Consider the following 19,563-nt stretch of genomic DNA (forward strand, 5'->3'; position numbering starts at 1 on the left):
TGCCAAGAGAAGATAGAAAATCTGAGCCGGGCCCTCTGGAAGGCAAAAGGCATGGTATGCCTCATAAGCCCAAAGGCAGGTCAGGCAGATTTTATGGGGAACGAGGGGAAAACAGTTCCAGTGTCACCGGTGGTGTCTAGGGATGACCCGGTTGAGAGAGAGGAGACCTTACGACCACCACCCATAGGGCCAAGTTTCAGTGAGGTTTGGCAGCAAGGGGGGGTGGAGCCCAGGGTGGAGCCAGAGGTGGAGGTGGAGGTAGAGCAACCCCCGCCTGAAAAGTCGGAACCGGAGCCGATGTGCCCAGCACGGCATCGGAGGTTTGGCCCACCCGCCAATGGCGAAGATGAGGGACCCCTCCAAAACCAGTTTGTATTACCCTTTAACACCCAACAGCTTAGGGTTATGGTCAACCATATCGCAAAGCTTTCCGCCAAGGGAGACCCCTCGATCCACTTCAGGGAAATAGAGCAGGCCGCCAGCGTCAACGACTGCGATGACGCTGAAAAGGCCAAGCTGCTACTATTCTCCCTGGAGAGTAATCTCCTCCAATCCCTCTCTGAAGAGTGTAAGAGGGGACAGAGTGGGTACGAGAAGCTTAGAGACGCGGTTCTGGAGACCATGGGGATGGATGAGGGAAGTCCTTTCTCCCGTGTGGAGAAGACGGTACAGCTCTCAGGGGAGACCCCCACAGACTTTTGCGGACCGGTTGTGGCCGGTATACTGGAAAGCCTGCCCGGGGACGTGGGACCGGGGATTCCTGAACGGGGATTCTCTGAAGCATTGGCTCCATTGTCTAGTGGCGAACAGCTTGCCACAGATCCGGGCCAAGGCAGATGCCTGGTTCGACCCCAAAGATCCCCAGACCACGGAGATCACGGTAATTAAACAGCTCACTCTGGCCTATAAAAACGGTAGGGGAGCCGATGCACACCCACCTAAGGGTAAGCTGCATGAGGTAAAACCCGGACCGGGTAGGAAAGAATGGCACCAGGAAGTGAGTAACCCCCCCAACACAAAGACCAATTGTTACGGGTGTGGGAAGGATAGTCACTGACGGAAGGAGTGTAAGAGCCCTTGGAAGGATAACAAGGGAAAGCATCCCACAGCACCAGCCCAAAAGGCAGGGTTAGGGGCCCCTTCCGCAGAGGTCGAGTCGCTTTTGGACGCCATGAGGTCCTTACTGACTGGCCAGGGGAGAGTAGCAGCCTCCACCGGTACTCTCACCCCGTCAGCCCCATCCAACCCACAACCGTGACTAGAGCCGGCGCAGCCTGTTTATCTGTGCTCGCTCCGATATGATGAGTGGAGGAGACTGTAGGGGGCTTTTTCCTGCTCTCTTGCCCGTTCTGGCCCCCTGCCAGGCTTCGTGCAAGAATTACCATTGAGTGGTTCGACCCACCCCCCCTACGGTTCTAGACCTTGGACTTAGATGCAGAGAACAGTAGTGCAGAGAAGAGGACTCAATAGACCAGGCTGAATAGCACGAAATGGATGCTTTTATTTTTGAACAGTTTGAAGCATTACAAAATACATGTCATAGGCACAGATTAAAGTAACTACAATCATGCACAAATTTATGAACTTGACTCTATGGAAATGGGGAACACACGGCACATCGTAAAAGGGGAAACACATTACGATTTCCCTTAACTCCCTCCCCTATACCTAAACTAAGTTTCGACCTGGGGAACTTGGGATCATGCTCACCACTCTCGAAATCGCGAAAAGGGGTTCGCAGCCTTTTTGGCACCGCTTCCCGTCGTCACGTGGATTGGAAGCTTCTGGCGCAGTCGATATTCTCTCCTCCCTCGAGGCGGTGGGGTAGACCCAGCCTCGATGAGCGCTCGTCAAGGTTGAGACCCACTAGGCCTGTCGTGGATTTTTGTTCGTGGAGTAGACCTAGATGCAGGTTATGCACATGGGAGAATCCTGTGGCATCGATCGCCGGTTCTCCAGAGGGTTTCTTCTCCGTCGGCCTGGGTCGTCGATGATCTCCCGACCCCAGTACCCGGGCCACCCTTGTCGTCTTCTCGTCGTGGCCGAGCCTTGTTTGACTGAACACCGGCCACGTTGTCCTTTTTCCGAAACCGTCCGTCTTTAAAAAGACGAAAACGTTTTCATCGATCTGCCGAAGTGGAAGAGGCGCCGATCCGGGCACCGTCCGCCCTTCGTTCGTTCCTCGTAGAAGAAAGTTCTTGAAGAAATGGAAGCCTGAAGTCGCCCAACAAGAAGCCGTAGCAGTGAAGAAGTAACTTAGATGGACTTTCAATCCATAGTTATACTCTTTTGGGACAGTCTTATCTCCCGCCAAATCATAGTCCTGTCTTTGTATTAATTTTGGCGGGCAGAGATCTCTGCAGGGGCGCTTTGTCTTGTAACGGAGCCGGTGATAACTTGAACTGGCCTTCCTGGCCGATAATGTCTGTTAATGTCCTTTGCATTGTCACCGCGGCTCGGTTCGCATATTGATCGGTCCGGACATTTTCCTTGATGGCTGCTAAACGGTTTTTCCTTTGTACAATAAATGGGTATAAGTGTTTTTACATTGTCCGCCCATATCTTGATGGGCCCCATCCTGTACTTATAATCCATTGAATATGTATGCTGTTGCTCTGAGTTTCGGTTCCCAGATACTGGCTTTCGCGGGTTTACTGTCTTCAATCCACAAGCCTGTCTAGCTTGCAGTAACAGAAATAAACTGGTTCAGAAACTGATCACGGGGCCTGGCGGCCATTTTGTATGCCCTTTTATCAAAGGTTTTTCTGTGCAAGCTTACTTTGGTCAATAAACAGTCTTATTTTATCCAGTTTTCTTGCGTGATTTTTGCTGAAAATTTTCGAATCTTACAAGACCCATGATGGAGATGGAGGTGGAAAAGGTAGTGGGGACCTATCTGTTGGACACGGGGGCATCATGCACCGTGATCTACTCAGCTAACCCCACCACCTCACCCCTCTCTAGCGGGGTCCCATACTCGGGGTTCACGGGCAAGGAACAGGCTGGCTCGGATTCCATCCCGCTCGCCATTCGGATAGGACCGCTCCGCTCCACGTGGACGTGCGTCCTGATGAATCGGGAAGTGGAGGGTGGAAGGGGGCTCCTGGGGGCCAATTTTATCGTTGGTCACGGGATCCTGGTGGATTTAAGGAATCACTGCCCCTGGGGGGCAGGAAAGGTAAAGAACGGTGAGATCGTAGTTATCCCGGGTAAGGAAGGGAAGGGGACCCTCTGCACCATGAAGCCCAAAGAGGATTATAACCTCGGGCTCATGGTCAGCAACACCCCACCAGAGTTCCAGGCATTTGTGCAGGCCCACCTGGCCGCATTTGCCACGTACAAACACGGCTGCGGGAGGGTCACAGGGTTTGAGGTCAGAGTAGACGGGGACCCCATGGCCCGACCACAGAAACAGTATAACTTCCCCAGGGAGGCAGAGCCGGACATGGAAGCAGCCATGTCCTCGTTAGTACGGCAGGGAGTTCTGAGGCTGATAGCCACCCATGTGAACTCTCCGTTGTGGCCGGTTAGAAAACCGGACAATTCCTGGAGGGCCACGGTGGACTATCGGGTGCTCAATAATAACATCCCAGTCCGTGCACCCACAGTGGCAGCAGTTGCCGACCTGATCGGGAGTATTCCAGCATCCGCGACCACTTTCACGGTGCTGGATATTTCCAATGGGTTTTGGTCCATCCCCGTAAGGAGGGAAGATCAGTACAAGTTTGCCTTTACGTTTAAAGGGCAACAGTACACGTGGAACTGCTTGCCTCAGGGCTTCCATAATAGCCCCAGCATCTTCCATCAGTGTTTGGCAGACAGTTTGAAGGACTTTAGCCAGCCTGGACAGTTGGTACAATATGTGGATGACCTGCTCCTGTTCACTGATTCGAAAGAGGAGCATGGCCCACTATTGGCCGAACTGCTGGAGCTGTTAGAACAGAAGGGGTTCAAAGTGAATCCCAAGAATGCGCAGATCGGCCAGCAGGAGGTGAAATTCCTCAGTCTGACTGTACGCGCTGGAGAAAGGGCCATAGATAGGGCTGGGGAAGGAGAATCCCGGGACCCCTATTGGGCAGGCCCAGAAACCGCAGTCCGGGACAAGGAAGGTACACGGGGGGTAGTTTTGGCCCCGGACCCGAAGCGGGTCCGGATCCAAGATCCCGTCTGCAAGACCGTCCCGGTGAAAAAGGAGAAAAGACATCCCCTAGAGGGTTCGCTCAAGGCAGCGAGTGAACCCTCAACACAGGTTCTAAAACAGGCCGCTGGTTACATCAACCAGTGCAAACTGTTTCAGCCTGAAAGGAGAAAACAGCCAGTCGGGGTAAGGTCTGAGGATAAAGATCCTAAGCCTGCAGCACGAGCGAGTTCACAGACCACACAGGCAGGCGCTGTGGCTTGCTTGAAGGGAGGGGCCATCCAGCCCATCGATTGGGACACGCCCCCACACTTCTGGGATCCAGACGAGAAGGAGGGACTTGAGGGCGAAAACCCCGCCCCTAACCCAGGTGTATAGAGGGAGGGACCTGAGTTCGAAAACCCCGCCCCGGACCCAGCCATGGGACCTGGGGGCGGAGACTCTCAGCTCGCAGCAGCAGGCTGCAAAAAGTTACCTACCCCCAGCCCAGGTTCGGGAGGGGTCAAGCCTGGAGGAGCAGCGGTTCGGGTAAAAGGCCCAGCGGCCAAGAAAGCCCCACCCGCCAAAGCCCCCAGAAAGTCCCCGCGGACGCCCCAGCCGAGAAAGCCATGGTCACCAGCCCTCCAGTTCCCAAGGGCTGCCCCTCGAGCCAGGGAGAGGTCCAAGGACAGAGGTCCTCAGCCAGCAGCCTCGGGCTGTGAGGGACCAACCGTGAAGGACGGTGCGGTCACGCCGGGGGTAGTGGCGAGCCGCAGTCCGACCAGGGATTAGCCTGGCCGCCCGGAAACGGGCGGCGGATGTATATAGTATAGTGTAAGTTTAAGTTTAAGTAGGTGTAATTATTAAACTTAAGTTTGGGTGTTTAGCTTAGGTGATGGGTAGTTTGAATAAGAAATCTGCCGAGAGTGTGTATATTTGGGTCGAGGTTGCGGGACCCGACCATGCCTCACCAAGCCAGAGAATCTCTTTGAGACCTGGCTGCATGTTTTTACATCTTTTTGCAGAAAGATGTTCAGGATGGACTGGATCGTGGTCCTATTCGCCCTGATCGGGATGAGCGAGGAGAGGAGGGGAGATGTCCAAGACTCCCACATCTATGGGTGTTCGGGAGACAAGGCGGCCCTGGCAATCGATGGGAGTGGCGAACGGGATGTGGAGGAGACCGCTGTCTACTTCCACGAGGGAAGGTGGCCAGGATGGTTGGGGTCCTATTCGTCTCAGTACTCCAGCCAAACCAGATTCACGTATGGGGAAGCCTCCCTCCTGTGCCCCCGAGTGCGAGCCGTTTCCACGAGGGTCAGTGTCACAGTTGGAAAGCGAATATGTTTAACATGCAAAGGACACATTCCACTGGACCGATGGTGGCGGCTCCAAAAGTTGAGCAAGGACATGAGGAATCCCGAAGTCGAAAGGGAACGCCTGGGGTATCACACCCATCGGACAATTACCGGGACTCATGGAGGACTGAGTGTGTGTTGGGACAAGTGGTGGGAACCAGACCAAGGGATTTACATCTGTATGTGGGGGTCAGAGACGGTCTGCCCCGCAGGCATATCCATTATGTTCCACCGGCAGTGGCACGACACCGGGAAGGGGAAAGGTGGGATGCCAGCCGGAAGGTGTGTGCGGTCCCATATTCCCAGATCCCAGTCAATGCCACTGAGCTGGTAACCCGCCCCCGTAAGCCCCCGCCCACGGCGCAGGCAGCGAGGTTATCCAGGGAAGATTGCCCCACCACCACCAAGGGACCAGGGAATGGATTGGTACTAGTCCCCACCGATCAGATGCTGTACCAGGGGATACACTACGTGGTAGCCTCCGTGATTTTAAATCTCACGGAGGTACATTTACCGGAGTGGTGCCCCAAAGAAACAGAGCAGCTATACCAGGCCCTATTAAAAGACATGTTCCGAAAGTTTTACAAGTTCGATTTTGCCCACGTGGACAAGACCGAACTCTACACCACACGCCGGGAATTTTTGGGTAACCCAGGGAGACAAAGAAGGGGTGTATGGAATTATGTTTTTACTGCGTTTAACACTGGGTCCTCTGTCATCAACAGCTTGGATGACAAAGAGCTGCAGATCCAGATAAACGGTTTAAAAACACAGTTATAAAGGATATTACTGGATGAGAACAAAGTAGTGGGCTCGGATTTGCATGAGGACCAGGCCATGACGGTCCATTTAAAAGAGATTATAGCCAAGTTGGAAAAGCACGCAAAGACGGTAAATGCTCTCATAAGGGAGGACAGAAATGCTTCTGACCAAGCTGCACAGAATGAGGTGTGCGTGTTATACGGGCCGTGGTTGTTGGGCGAGGGCCGCAGTTACCTGGAGGATTTAAAACAAGGTTTGGTCCCCTCCTGGATTAGCAACAAGCACCTCACGGCCCTCCACCCTTTTGAGAACACATTGAGCCTGTGCCAACTCCGGCTAGCCTCCGAAGCCTATCCATACCTCGTGGATTGTGGGCGGTCCAACCACACAATCATGGGAGTAGTAGTTAGGATGCCAGTCATGGGTAGGACAGCCCGACCCACCCCGGTATACAGGGTAGAGAACATTGGAGTCATTCAGGGGGGTGCACACATTCGGTTCACAGCGGTCCCGCCTTACGTCATTAAGTGGGAGCATGCTATGACAGGTACTGACCTCTCAGGGTGCCGGAGCCAGGGAGCACACATAATCCTGTGCCCCCAGCACTAGAATGCCTTCTCAAGACCACAGTGTGGGTTCAGAGCTGCTGACGCGAAGCCTATAAATTGCACCATGGAGGCAATGGCACAAGGCCATGTTCCCCCGCAGGTAGCATATATAGGGGGTGGGACATACTGTGTCACCACCGGCGCGTCCCACTACCAGCACGGACAGCACAGCTGGTGCCCGGTTAGTGACAGCAGTTTCTGTTTTAAACCCAAGGCAGATGTTCGAGTGGCCCAGGAGCAAATTGTCCCCATCCCTGAACCCTCCACTGTTCACCTCCCTGTGAAGGAGAATTTTACGAACTTGCAGAAGTATGTAGCGCACTTTGGCTATGAAATTCCCCCTCGCCCTGAACATTTGACCAAAATTCTAAAAGCCGTTATAGTTTCACAGAAACATTTCTACACTCTCGAGCAGAAAACAGTAGAGATAGGGACTAAGATATTGGATATTGTGACTCCACCCCGGTGGAACCTTTTCAATAATATAGTGGTCCCTTCGTGGGTCAGATTGGCTTCTCCCATCCTCGTGGTTTGCCAGTTAGGAATAGTGCTGTATTTAGTTTGCATCCAGTGTAAGGGAAAAGGTCGGTGGTCAGAATTCCGAAACCAGAGCTTTTGGAAAGAACATTATGTAAAGGTGGAGGAAGATACGCTGGTTTAAGTTTTCCCATATTTCAATTGAAGAATTGTTGTTTCTTTGTGTTTGTTTTTTTTAATTAAATGTTTTTCTTTTGTTGTTTTCTTTTGCGACGCGGTTTAATAAAGATATGTGTACCAAGTGGTGCAAGGGTGTAGGACCCCTCCATGCTTGGATGAGTGTGTAAAGCCTGTAATTTTACTCTTTGTATGCTGATGTACGCTACATTTTCACGGAATGGGAAGTACATGTGCCGTGGGTATATTAGATAGATAATTACAGGGGAAGGCTGACTATGGAGGGTCAGAAAAATTTTGCTCACTTTGGAAAAGTATGATACTTCAAGCAAGTATTAGTATCACAGGGGGGAATGTAAGATTTGCAAAATTTGTGCATTTCCCCGAAGGTTATTATCGATAAAAGGGACCCTGTGTGGACATTTCTTTTGAAATTAAAAAGGGTAGCCAAGATGGCGTCCGTGCCTCGTGGCAGAAAGCCTGCGGGTCTCCAAAATGGATTCTGCAGCCCAAGCAGTTTGAGGGAAATCGAAACTAATGCTGCTCTTTCCTGTGAAAAGAACTTTGTGATGTGGGACCCAGACAAACTGTGAATTATGTATTTGGCCGAATTAGAGGCAGATCTGAATTCAATGAGGCCTACAGTTAAAGCCATCAAACAGTCTGCATACATAATCGGAAACAGATTAAACACATCCATCGAGGCTGGACAAGCCCATCAAGGACTTTCAGGACAATATGAGTCAATTATCGGGCTGGTAGATGCAATTACCGGCCATCTAAAAACCCATCAGTATAGATTGCTACCATTATTTTAACTAGCCCGCCAAAAATAAAACAAAGAACTAACCTGATTTAGTGGGCAGATAAGGTTTTTCGACAAAGGTATAATTGAAGGCCCCCAGGTATCAAGGGAGGAAAGAGTCGTTGGAAGAAGAAGAAGAAGACTGCTGCTCAGCTGCTGTCGGTATTGCCGCTCCCCGGTCCTTCGGCCCCTCGCCCTCATGGCTGCCGCACTATCCCTCGTCCTGCGCTTACCCCCTGGCCTTTGCCCGTGCCCCCTACAACTTCATCTGCACCTTTGGAAGTGGTTTAGTGAGTTGCAGTGAATGGTGAGACATAACGGTACCCCCCGCAATGGCAGTGAGTGTGAAAGTAATGGCTTTGGCATTGTAGGGATACTTTATGGTGTTGGTGAGGAGTGGTGCCAACCTGGCGCATCATGTGTCAACCAGGGTGTACAGCGTCAAGTGAAATAAATCTGGCCATGGCGAGGCCATCCCTGGAGTTCTGGTCAGCAATGTGTCCTGTACAGCACCAGTTGATTGTGGAGAAGGTTAGTGTTGTTGTTGGTGCTGCTGGGGTGCCTGGTGCTGCTGGTGTTGGGGCTGATCGTGGTGGGATTCTGAGGACCAAGGTGAGATATTTTCAAGGACACCGATGCTGATGGAATAGATGGCAGGTGAGGTTGAGATGACAGAAGTGATTTGTCAATGTTGAGAGAGGTTGCTCCAATGAGATGACACTGGATAGAGAGTTTGCTCTGAACACTTGCAAACTGCATAAAGCTCAATCTGTCTTCCAAATGCAATAAGCAACAACTTATCACCTTGGAAAGTGAACATCTAGGGAATGGGAGCTTTTATAGACCATTTACAGCTGACAAGTTAAGAAATCATCCCATGCTGACGCAACACCCAATTTCCTTACCTGAAGTGATCCCTGAGCAGTCTTAAAATCTAAAGGTGAGCTTAAAATAGTTTTTAAGTGCCTGTTACCAAGCTCTTAATAAGCTAAATTGCCTCCCCCGCTGCTTGGTGTCGGGTCTGTTCAGCGATGACAGACCTGGCATCTGGGAGACTAGTGTGGAGGTGGTATGACAGCAGGTTCCTTACCTTACAATGCTTTCTCAATGTGTACATTTCATGACATCGTCTACAGGTAAGGGACAATCTTTAGTAAATTATCTGATGTCTTTATTTTACAAATGCTATACAATCTGTGAACAGATGGTTGAGCTCCTGGGACACAGTGCTGCAGGTACAGTCAGGATAGATGATGGAACACGACAGGACCATATTCAATATGTCCAGTCGTGTTACACAGGGCCATTTGGAAAACCTTCATGCTGGCATATTCCCTTTTATTTAACTCCTGCAGGCTCCTCTGAGCCGGAATCTTTACCTTGGAGTTGGGTTGCATGCGTGTGGGCTAGGCAGTGGGTCGGGAACCCAAAGATTTGAACAGCACGTTCTGCACTACGCCTTTATCTCAAAGGCCCCAATTAAAACAGTCTTGTGCATTTTCCAGCCCATTTAAATGGAATGGGTTTGATGACATCACCGATGACTCGTTTGCAGCGCAGTTATTTAAATCAGCCTTGCACACATCTCATTTGAAGGTTGATGTAGGAGCGCAGAAGGTGGTTTCCAGAGGTCTCAATAACGGAATAAAACTGACAAAACTGTGAGTCATGGAAACAAGACAGAGGGCAGCACCAAAATTCAACGATGCCTCCCTGGAAGTTCTGGCGCAGGCAGTAAGAGCACGCAGGGATGTCCTTTTCCATGGCAATCAATGAAATTGACCACCCAAAGACACAAAGAGGGCATGGCTAGGGATTGCAGAGGAGGTCAGCAGCAGGGACGTGGTTAGTAGGACATGGATCCAGTGCAGGAAAAGATTCAATGATCTCATGAGGTCAGGAAAAGTGAATGCAATGCCACACTCACCTACATCCCGATATGCCTGTCAACACATCACCATCACTTTGCCTTCCCAAATTTACTCCTACGCATCATTCCTCACACCAATCTTGCAGGTCCACCCATCCCTCTCTGTGTATGTACCTACTCATAGCCCCACCCGACTAACCACCACTGACACTCACCCTCACCCTAATGCAATCATAGCAAGTAACACCACAGAAGGAGGCCATTTGCCAATGTCATGCCATTCCCTCATAGTCACCCTCTACAGTTGTAGCCCATCCATTCCTTACACTCATTCCATCACTCTCACTCAAAGTTCTCTTCTTTCCCTCCTTGCAGGAGAAGAGAGTGCACAACAACAGGGAGAGACAAAGAACCGGAGGTAGCCCTCCAGTCTTCCGTAATTTGACTCCAGCAGAGGAGGAAGCCCTGGAGATCTTTGGAGCTCCAGAATTGTTGCCGATGTTCTGTTCCATGGAAAGGATGGCTACCTGCATGGAGCAGCAAATGCACCAGTCCAATGAGAACATGCTTGCTGTTGACAACAGATGGCAAAGGCTCATTGACCTCATCTCAAAGAGGGATATAAATGTAGACTTAGGCCTTCATCGCCCTACTGATGTGCAGCAAGGTGTTCTCCAGTTCCTTGCTAGCAAGGACGTGTGGGTAGTCCATGAGAGGGGTGATGTTGAGAGGTTACATGGAAATGGGGGCACTTCTCAAAGCACTCACACTTCTCCCCCATTGCCTCCCCCAAGTCAGAGCCCCATATGCTTCCTCAGATCCCGATGGCTGAGTCTGCCCCTGTACAGTTGCTGGAGGAGCAGTCTTTGGCGGGTCCATCACAGGCTCCAAAACCCAGAGGACATCTGCCAAAAGTTTCTAAGCAGTTGCAGCAGGGAAATGAGCAGCCCGCCTCTACCTCTGCTGAAGCCACAGGGGTTGCATCTCGTAGAAGCACGCGCAAAAGAAAAAAGACACAATCCTAGATGCACAAGAGTATGCACATGGCTGTATGAAAAATTGTTAGTGATACGTTTCAGTTATATTTATAACGCATATAAATGTATTTATTTGCACAACTTTCCGGTCTTGTCCATTTTTGCCTACTACTTTGGAAGTGGCTTTGTCACTTGGAGTGAATGGTGAGACATTACTTAACCTCGAGCAATGGGGGTTTGGGTGATAGGAATGGCTTGGTCATTGTAGGGATGCTTGATGGTGTTGTTGGGGGCGGGGGGGATCTCAGTATAGCATGTGGCAGCCATATGGGTGCATTGGAGCAAGTTAAGTAAACCTGGCCATTGTGAGGTCATCCCGAGCCTCCCAGGCAGCAACATGAGTTGCTGCTGGTGCCATCTCCACCTCAGGTTCCTCCTCCTCCTCATCTTCCACCTGTTCTTCCTCCTCCTCCTCTGAAGAGGCTGTGTGCTCTGCGCTTTGCTCTTGCCGCAGCTCCAATCCTCGCTGCTGCCCTATGTTGTGTAGCGCGCAGCAAACAACGATGATTCTGGAGACCCTGGCTGGTGCGCACTGAAGGGCTCCTCCAGATCTGTCAAGGTATCTGAAGCGCATCTTCAGCATGCCGATTGCTTACTCTATGACACATCTGGTGGACATGTGGCTGTCATTATAGCGCTCCTTGGCATCAGTGGCCTCTTCAAGGGTGTTATCAGCCATGTCTTCAGTGGGTAGCCCTTGTCTTCCAGCAGCAAGCCGATAAGTCTGTTTGGAGGAGTGAAGAGCTGAAGGAGGGTGGACTGGTGCAGCATGAAAGAGTCACGTCAGCTGCCAAGGAATCTGGTGCACACATGCTTGATGATCTTTTTATAGTTGCAGATGAGCTGCACATTGAGGGAGTGGAGGCACTTGCAGTTCACAAAAACACTCCTGGGTATTGTGGGGGTGCCTTGATGGCCACATGTGTGCGGTCAATGATGTCCTGCACCTGTGGGAAGCCAGTCAGAGCCACAATGCCGAGCGCCGGCTCAGTAACACTGGCTTCATCAGTGGCAAAGTTGATATAATTGGCTGATTTGTGAAACATGGCATCGGTCACCTGGGTGATGCATCTGTGGCGGCCCACTGCGAGATCCTGCAAATGTCTGCTCCAGATCCCTGGAAGGAGCCTGAGGTGAAGAAGTTGAGGGTGGTGATGACTTTGACAGCCACTGGTAAGGAGTGTCCACCAGCTCCTCTGGGCAGCAGGTCTTGTTCCAGTGAGCTACGAATGTCTGCGACGACCTGGCGCAATAGCCTGAGCCTCCTTTGGCACTGCTGCTCAGTCATGTCCAGGAAGCTCATCCTCTGCCTGTATTCCCTGTGTTGGGGGCATCGCCTCTGGCGCGCTGCAGCCCTGCGCTGTGCAGTAATTTTAACTTTTCTTGGTAGTGTAAAATGGGCGATATCAGATCATCCGCCCATTATACACTACTCCTGATTTTCAGTTCCACGTCTAGCCGATCCAATATCGTCTTGTTTACACTATTGTTCAAAGTTAAAATTACCCCGGCGTTTTTAAAATATGATAATGGAGAGCAATAGATAGCAATAGCTAGCAAAACTGGCCAACAAATACAGGGTAAAAACCAAAAGTAATGAAGGACCAAAACAGAATTAATTGAATCATAACAGCTTAAACTAAGTAGAAGAGAAAGATGAGTAATGCAATTAATTTGTTCTAACACAAAATAATTTTGCTGGTACACTGCAATTTTCACCCATCTTAAAAAAAATTGCATTGCTTTAGTTGTCCTGATAACTAATCCAGTCTGTTCCAGTCTACTGGTTTCTATTGATTTCCAAATCTTGTGCCTGTGTTTGTCTTCTGTGAAAGCGTAAGTATTCTGGTGGGACTGATTTTATCGACAACACATGAATGTGTGAAAAAGGTTGTATTTTTTTAAAGCACATTTTTAACCCGTGAAGAGCCATTTACATTTGATCTATTGGGAATATCATGTTTCATTTGAGGTCAAAATGGTCAAACTGTTGTAAATTTAAGTATCTAAATCCGACAGTTAGGGATGGATTTTGCCAGCCCTGGGGAGGCGGGTTTGGAGGTGGGACTGCCAAGAAAATGGCAGAATCTGGGGGCGGGTACCCATCCAAACCCCAACCCGCCTCCGTGCCATCTTCCCAGGAGGGGGGTAGCCGACCTGTGCCGGGTCCTATCTCCTGGAGGCGGGAAGGGGATTACAGCCACTTAACTGCCTGTTAACAGGTAATTAACAGGCAGTTAAGATGATTATCCCCATTTTACCACCAGAGGCACGGGCTTCCCAACGTCAGGTCACCCTGCCAGGGTCACCGCGGCGAGCAGTGGGTCTGCGGGAGTCGGAGAGGTGCAAAAGTGCACTGTGGAGGTAAGTGATGGGTGCAAGTGTGGAGAGGTAAGTGTGTGAGGTGAGTGAAAAGTGATAGAAAATGTTTACTTACCTTTGTTTCTTCCTGCAGGCTTCAACAGTTGGGGATGTGGAGACTCTTGCATTTCACCGGCAGAGATGGCAGATGGCTGCTGCATTCTCCAATCTGAGAATCAGCCATCTAATTTCTGCTCTCAAAAGAGGTTTGATGAGTCTTGAATACAAGGACTCATCAAACAACAGAGAATGTCAGTGTTTGACAGCTTCACAGAGCTGTCAAACGATGACAATTCATCTGTCAAAAAAAATTTGACAGATGGAACATCATACACTGACGTTCTCTGTAACTGGCTTCCCCTTAATTGGCCTGTTAAGGTCAATCAAGCGAAAATAGTGTGGGTTGGCCACAAGTCGATGGAGGCGGGACAACGACCCGGCAAGCTGCAGTCCCGCCTCCAACGCGTCCCCATTGGCAAAATCACCCCCTATGTTTATAGAACAGTGGTTTTGAAGCTAATTTCTTCTTTTCGAAACCCACAGTCCAGTAAGATGCATATACCTTTCAGTAATCTGATCAGGATAAGAACTTTCAGTGGATCTATTTGCTGTGCAGATTATAAACAGTAGACTTTTAGATTAATATTGCATTGTATCGATTTTATTTACACACTTGGGCGCTTGGAACCACACATCTTCCTCATGGGGCAAAAGCTCCGACAACGCTCTGGCTTATTCTGTATCTTTCTGTAGTTTAAGGTTAGGGTTGAGCAGAGTCTTTCATTTTTTGAATATGAAAGAGTTCAAAGAAATATTTTTGGAGGTTTTTGTTTAAAGCTACAATATATCTCCATTGTAGATTAATTTGTTGCAACATCTGAAGGTCTCTAGAAATTGCACTTCATCATCAACTAATTTACACTGATTAACCTTGATCTTTAAACACATAAAATTCTTCACTTTGTTATTAAACCCTCATAAAGCATTCATTATTATTTAAATTGCTTTAATGTCCTACAGCACACAGCAACAATTCTACAGCAAGTAAATATGAACCCACAGCAGGAGGTGATCTATGTTGCCTGTGAGGGGACTTTGGCATGATCACAGCTGCTACTTGAACGGAATCTTTACAACTGTGAGTTTCAGCTAGGTTGAGGGCATCATGGGTCAATTGTTCACTGTGTTAGCCTGACAATCACCCACCTCTGTCTTAGAATGGCGCTCATCCTTCCAATGTTACTCCATCTACGAGGTGACGACTGCAATTAGCATGCTCACAATCCTGGGCCTCTTCGAGGTGGGACTGCAAAATTAGTTGCCAAATTTGGAATGGTTTGTGCTGTTGGTTATACGCTGACAATGGTTGCTGTTGCTTTCAGATGTATAGTGGTATTTAGTTCCAAGGGTTTTTAAGAAGTCCGATAAGGCACAAATGGTATTCAATCATTACACTTCAGTACCATGTGCATAGCTGAGGCTACTTGACGGTACTTGCAAATTCCTTTGTATACACTAGACGTTCCGTGCGTAGAAAGCGCAAAGCAATATTCAATACTTTATGTGTGTTAACTGAATGAAATTGACCAGAAATGGAAGGCCTACATTGCAGAACATCTTAACCTTGAAATGAAAACCATTTGAAATTTGAATAACGATTTATCTATTGTATTGAAAATTGCTATAATGTGACAGGTAATTACAACTGTGCATTGGAAACAACTGATTTCTAAAAAGTATATTGTAAAACTTTGTTCATTTAACTGCAAAAGTATTTTAAATATATAAAAAGACAATTTGGAATGCAAAGTGAAAGTCACTTGCAACTTTGGATCTATCAGAAAGGTAAGCATTGAAACACGGCTTCCCTCTGTGTTTTTCATTCTTGTGCTGATCCAGAAAGCATACCAAGCTTCCTTACTAATCAGATGGCAGGTCTTGTATCCCAAGAGATCTGTTTTTTGGGTCTTTGTTGTCAGTATTGGCTTCTTCATTCCATTTCAGCTATCACAGTGTAGACAGTGATCGGGTAAACAATACTGTAATGTCACGTTTCTGTTTCCCATGTTTGACAGCAACAGATTTAACATTCAGATTACTCCAGAGGTGACCCATCTAATGCTATTGAAGCTATACACTTTCTGGAATTTTTATAACCACTTTGGATCAGCAAAACAGCATATTTCTTTCCAAATGACCATGATTCCATTTCTCTGGATAGGTATCAAATCCAAAATTGCAGAGGGAAGGAATAAAATATCATGGGGGTTAAACTGGGTAGAGTAGTGCCCACATTTTAGGTGCTACACGGCCACCTAAGGTATAAAATGATGATGGGAAGTGCGGAGGACACCATCTTGGTAAAGGGGTTTGTGTGTGCGCACCTACCGACCTACTGACCACCATCAACGCTCTTATCTCGCTCAGCAGAACATGATGTTAAATGGCATGAAGGACCACCTGCTATTTAATGGAATCAGGCAGTACTTACAGATTATTTCTTCTGGCTACTGGTCGACTTGTAGGAGTTTTTGGAGGATTTCTAGTGTTGTTCAAGCTTTCAGTAATCTAGAGGGAGTGGTCTGGCTGCTCTTGCTTGGTGCCTCTTGGAAAATACAGCACAAAGACATTGGCTCCACATATGGGTGGCATGGCAAGGTTTCCTCTCGGCGCAGAACATGGTTAGAAAAATGAAAAGAGGCCACACAGAGAAGGACAAGCTGCTAGAAGAGAGAGGGGTGGGGGCAGGGTAGGGCACTCAGCAGGAGGCCATATCCATGGAGGATCTTCAGAGAGCAATTCTCTTACATCAACTTCAGTGAGGAGCAGTGCATGAGGTGCCTTTACTTCACCAAGGAGGTAGTCACTGAAATAGGTCAGCTGCTGCAGCCACAACTGCAGCCTCAAAGCAGGGTAATTACAGCCCTGCCCATGGCTGTTAAGGTCACCATTGCTCTAAATTTTTAAGCTACTGGCTCATTTCACTGGCAAGTAGAGATATAAGTAGCATCTCATAGTCTGTAGTGCATTGCTGTATAAGGGAGGTCACTGAGGTGCTCTATACCATGAGGAATGCTTACATTTCATTCCCACTTGCCAGAGACAAGCAGAAGGAGAGAGCACCAGATTTTACAGGGTGCCATTGACTGCATGCACAATGCCTCTGTGTTCCTCATGTCAACTCTGCAATATTCATCAACAGAAAGGTATTCCACTCCATTAATGTTCAGCTGGTTTGTGACCACCGGCTGTGCATCATGCAGATGAATGACTGCTGCCTTGGCAGCAGTTTTGACTCTTTCATTCTGCCGCAGTCCTCTGTCCCACCTGTATTCCAACCAGCATGGCAAGTCAAAGACTCATACTAGGAGACAAGGGTTATCCCCTCAAATCATGGCTCATGACTCTGGTCAGGAACACGCGCACATGTGCACAGCAGGAGCACAATGAGAGCCATGCTGCCACCAGGAACATCATAGAGTAGACCATCGGCTTCATCAAACAACGCTTCCGCAGCCAGCTCCACTCTGGAGGAGCCCTCAGTACTCAGGTGAGCAGGTATCCAGATTTGTGGTCCTCTGCTGTATACTGCACAACTTGGTCAGGGCTCTATGTGATCAGCTGATTGAAGAGCAATTCCACTAGCCTCAACTGCACCTTGCCATTTACCAGCAGTCCCACACTCCTTACTTTTCCTCTCTCAATAAAAATTACACCATCCTCTTTCTGTGAACACTTATTGACTTATTGGCTCCTTCTTCAGTAGATCGCAGACATAAAAGCCAACACCAAATGAGAAATCAAACCAAAATTTATCAACTGATTCATTAAATAATACATATAAAATGAAACAAAACATCCTTATGCATTCTCTTAGTGCCTATCTTCTGTATGCCTTTGTCTATCCTTGTGCTCCTATGAGGTGCTTCCCCAGTGGTTGGAACTTGGGAGGTGGAAGGCTGCTGACCTTCAGTTGAGGAGAATGCCGATGGTCTTGGAGGATGACTTCGAGCAGCTCTGGGCTGAGAGGGCCTGGTTTCCAACTGCCCCATCTCAGCCTGGGCTGCAGCCGTCTGGGCCAGCTGGCTGACAGGCAAGGGCACTGACGAAGTGACATGGGTGTGACCAGGTGTACTGGCCTCCTGAGAGAGGACAACAGGTTCCTGTTCCATGGAGCCACTGCCAATCACTTGAGGTAGTGCCTAAGCAATCCTAGAGATCTGATGGAGAGCAGATTGCTGGACTACTGTGACACCTTGAAAGCCCCTTTCAACAGTGGCACCCAGAGCCACTATGGCAGCAGTCTGAGCTTCCATGGAAACACTTTGTGCTGTGATGGAGCTGTGACCTTGGTCATCAGATGCTGCATGATAGTGAGTTCCAGAGGTGTGCTGATGGGAGTGACCACCCACTTCATGTTGGAAAGGATGGACTCCAAGCGCTGTGCAAAGCCCTGTGCCAAGTTGGTGGTGGACTCCTCCATGCTCCTTGACATTGTGCGCAAGCTTTCGGGCAGGCTTCCCAGCGCACCAATCATTTGGTCATGTGTGCCTATGAGTCTTCTTCCATTGCCTGGCCCACTGAAGTCATCATCCGAATCCTTTGCAGCAGAACTAGTGTGCAACCTCACCCTCCAATGAACTAGCATCTGTAGTGTCCTTTCCCCCCACCATGTGCAGATCTCTCCTCTATCCTATCCTCTAATGTACACACAGTGTCACCCTCTGAGCTGGGAGCTGTGGGTGTATCATTGAGTGTATCTTCATCATCACTGTCTTCTTCTTTCTCCCCTGGCTGAGACATTTGCAGTTCTTGAGGAATGGACAAGCGTGGGTTGTGATGAGGGGAAAGGAGAGAGTAAGAAATGTGTGTTTACATCATCTACAGCTTGTGAGTAAGAAGAGATTGTGGGATGAGTGAGAAGGGAGAATTGGGAAGTGAAAAGGAGGATTAGGTATACCGAGACCCCTCCAGCACCGCCAGTGGTCACAGCCTCTGTGATACCTCTTCCCATGATTGCCAGGGTTGTCTTCTCCATATTGGTAAAATGTGGAGGGGCTTCTCCTCCTCTAGTTGCTTGGTACTGCCTCCTGTTATGCACCACCTTCTCCTGCAAGAAAGAGGGAAGTGTGTTAATGAGTGTGCTGCACTATATCTGGGTGATGTGGCTGTCATGGTTGAATGAGTGTGTGTGAGCTGTAAGTTTTTTGTGTGTGGCTTACAACAGTGCTGAGTGTGTGAGGGTGAGGCAAACCATATGAATTGAAGTGTTGAGCACTGATTGATAGAGATTGCAGGCAGCCGGGGGATGGGGGTGCTGTGAATTGAGAAGTTGATGAGGCTGGTCGTGCCAATGTTAGGATATGCCATTTGAAGATTGCTCTTACCTCGACTGCTCTTATCAGATCATTAAACTCCTTCTTGCACTGCATCCATATTCATGGATCTATATACTTGGCATTGATCTTGTCGGCTATTTCCTCCCACTGCCTCCTCATCATATGTCTTGAGGGTCTCCTGCCACCTGCAGATAGAGGATGTCCATCCTCCTCTCCACCTCCTGAGCCAAGATTTCCAGTGCATTATTGGAAAAACCTTGGTGCACGCTCTCCCCCAGGCTCAGCCATTCTTCAAAGTATTAGTGCACAGGTTCAGTTCACAAAGGACTCCCGCCACTTCTTGCAGCCACAATGCACCTCCCCTTTAAGAGGAGCAGGCTGTCTTTAAGTAGTGCTAGCCAGTCGTGATTTCAGGTCCCCCTATGGTTTTGTGCTGCCGATGAACAGCGTGGAGTAGTGCTGGCTGCATGCAGCAATCATTTAAATCAGCAGGCAGCACAAATTTATTGTCCTGCCTGTAACATTATGAATGGGCGCAAGTTAATTACACACCGCAATCCCCACACTCATTTTAAGGGTTATCCAACTTAAAAGAAGAAAGAAAGACATGCATTTATAGAGCGCCTTTGACAACCTCAGGACGGCAGCTAAT

The sequence above is a fragment of the Somniosus microcephalus genome, chromosome 11, assembly GCF_052327205.1.
Source record: "Somniosus microcephalus isolate GS21.2 chromosome 11, FLI_Smic_1.0, whole genome shotgun sequence".
In the NCBI taxonomy this organism is placed as follows: Eukaryota; Metazoa; Chordata; class Chondrichthyes; order Squaliformes; family Somniosidae; genus Somniosus; species Somniosus microcephalus.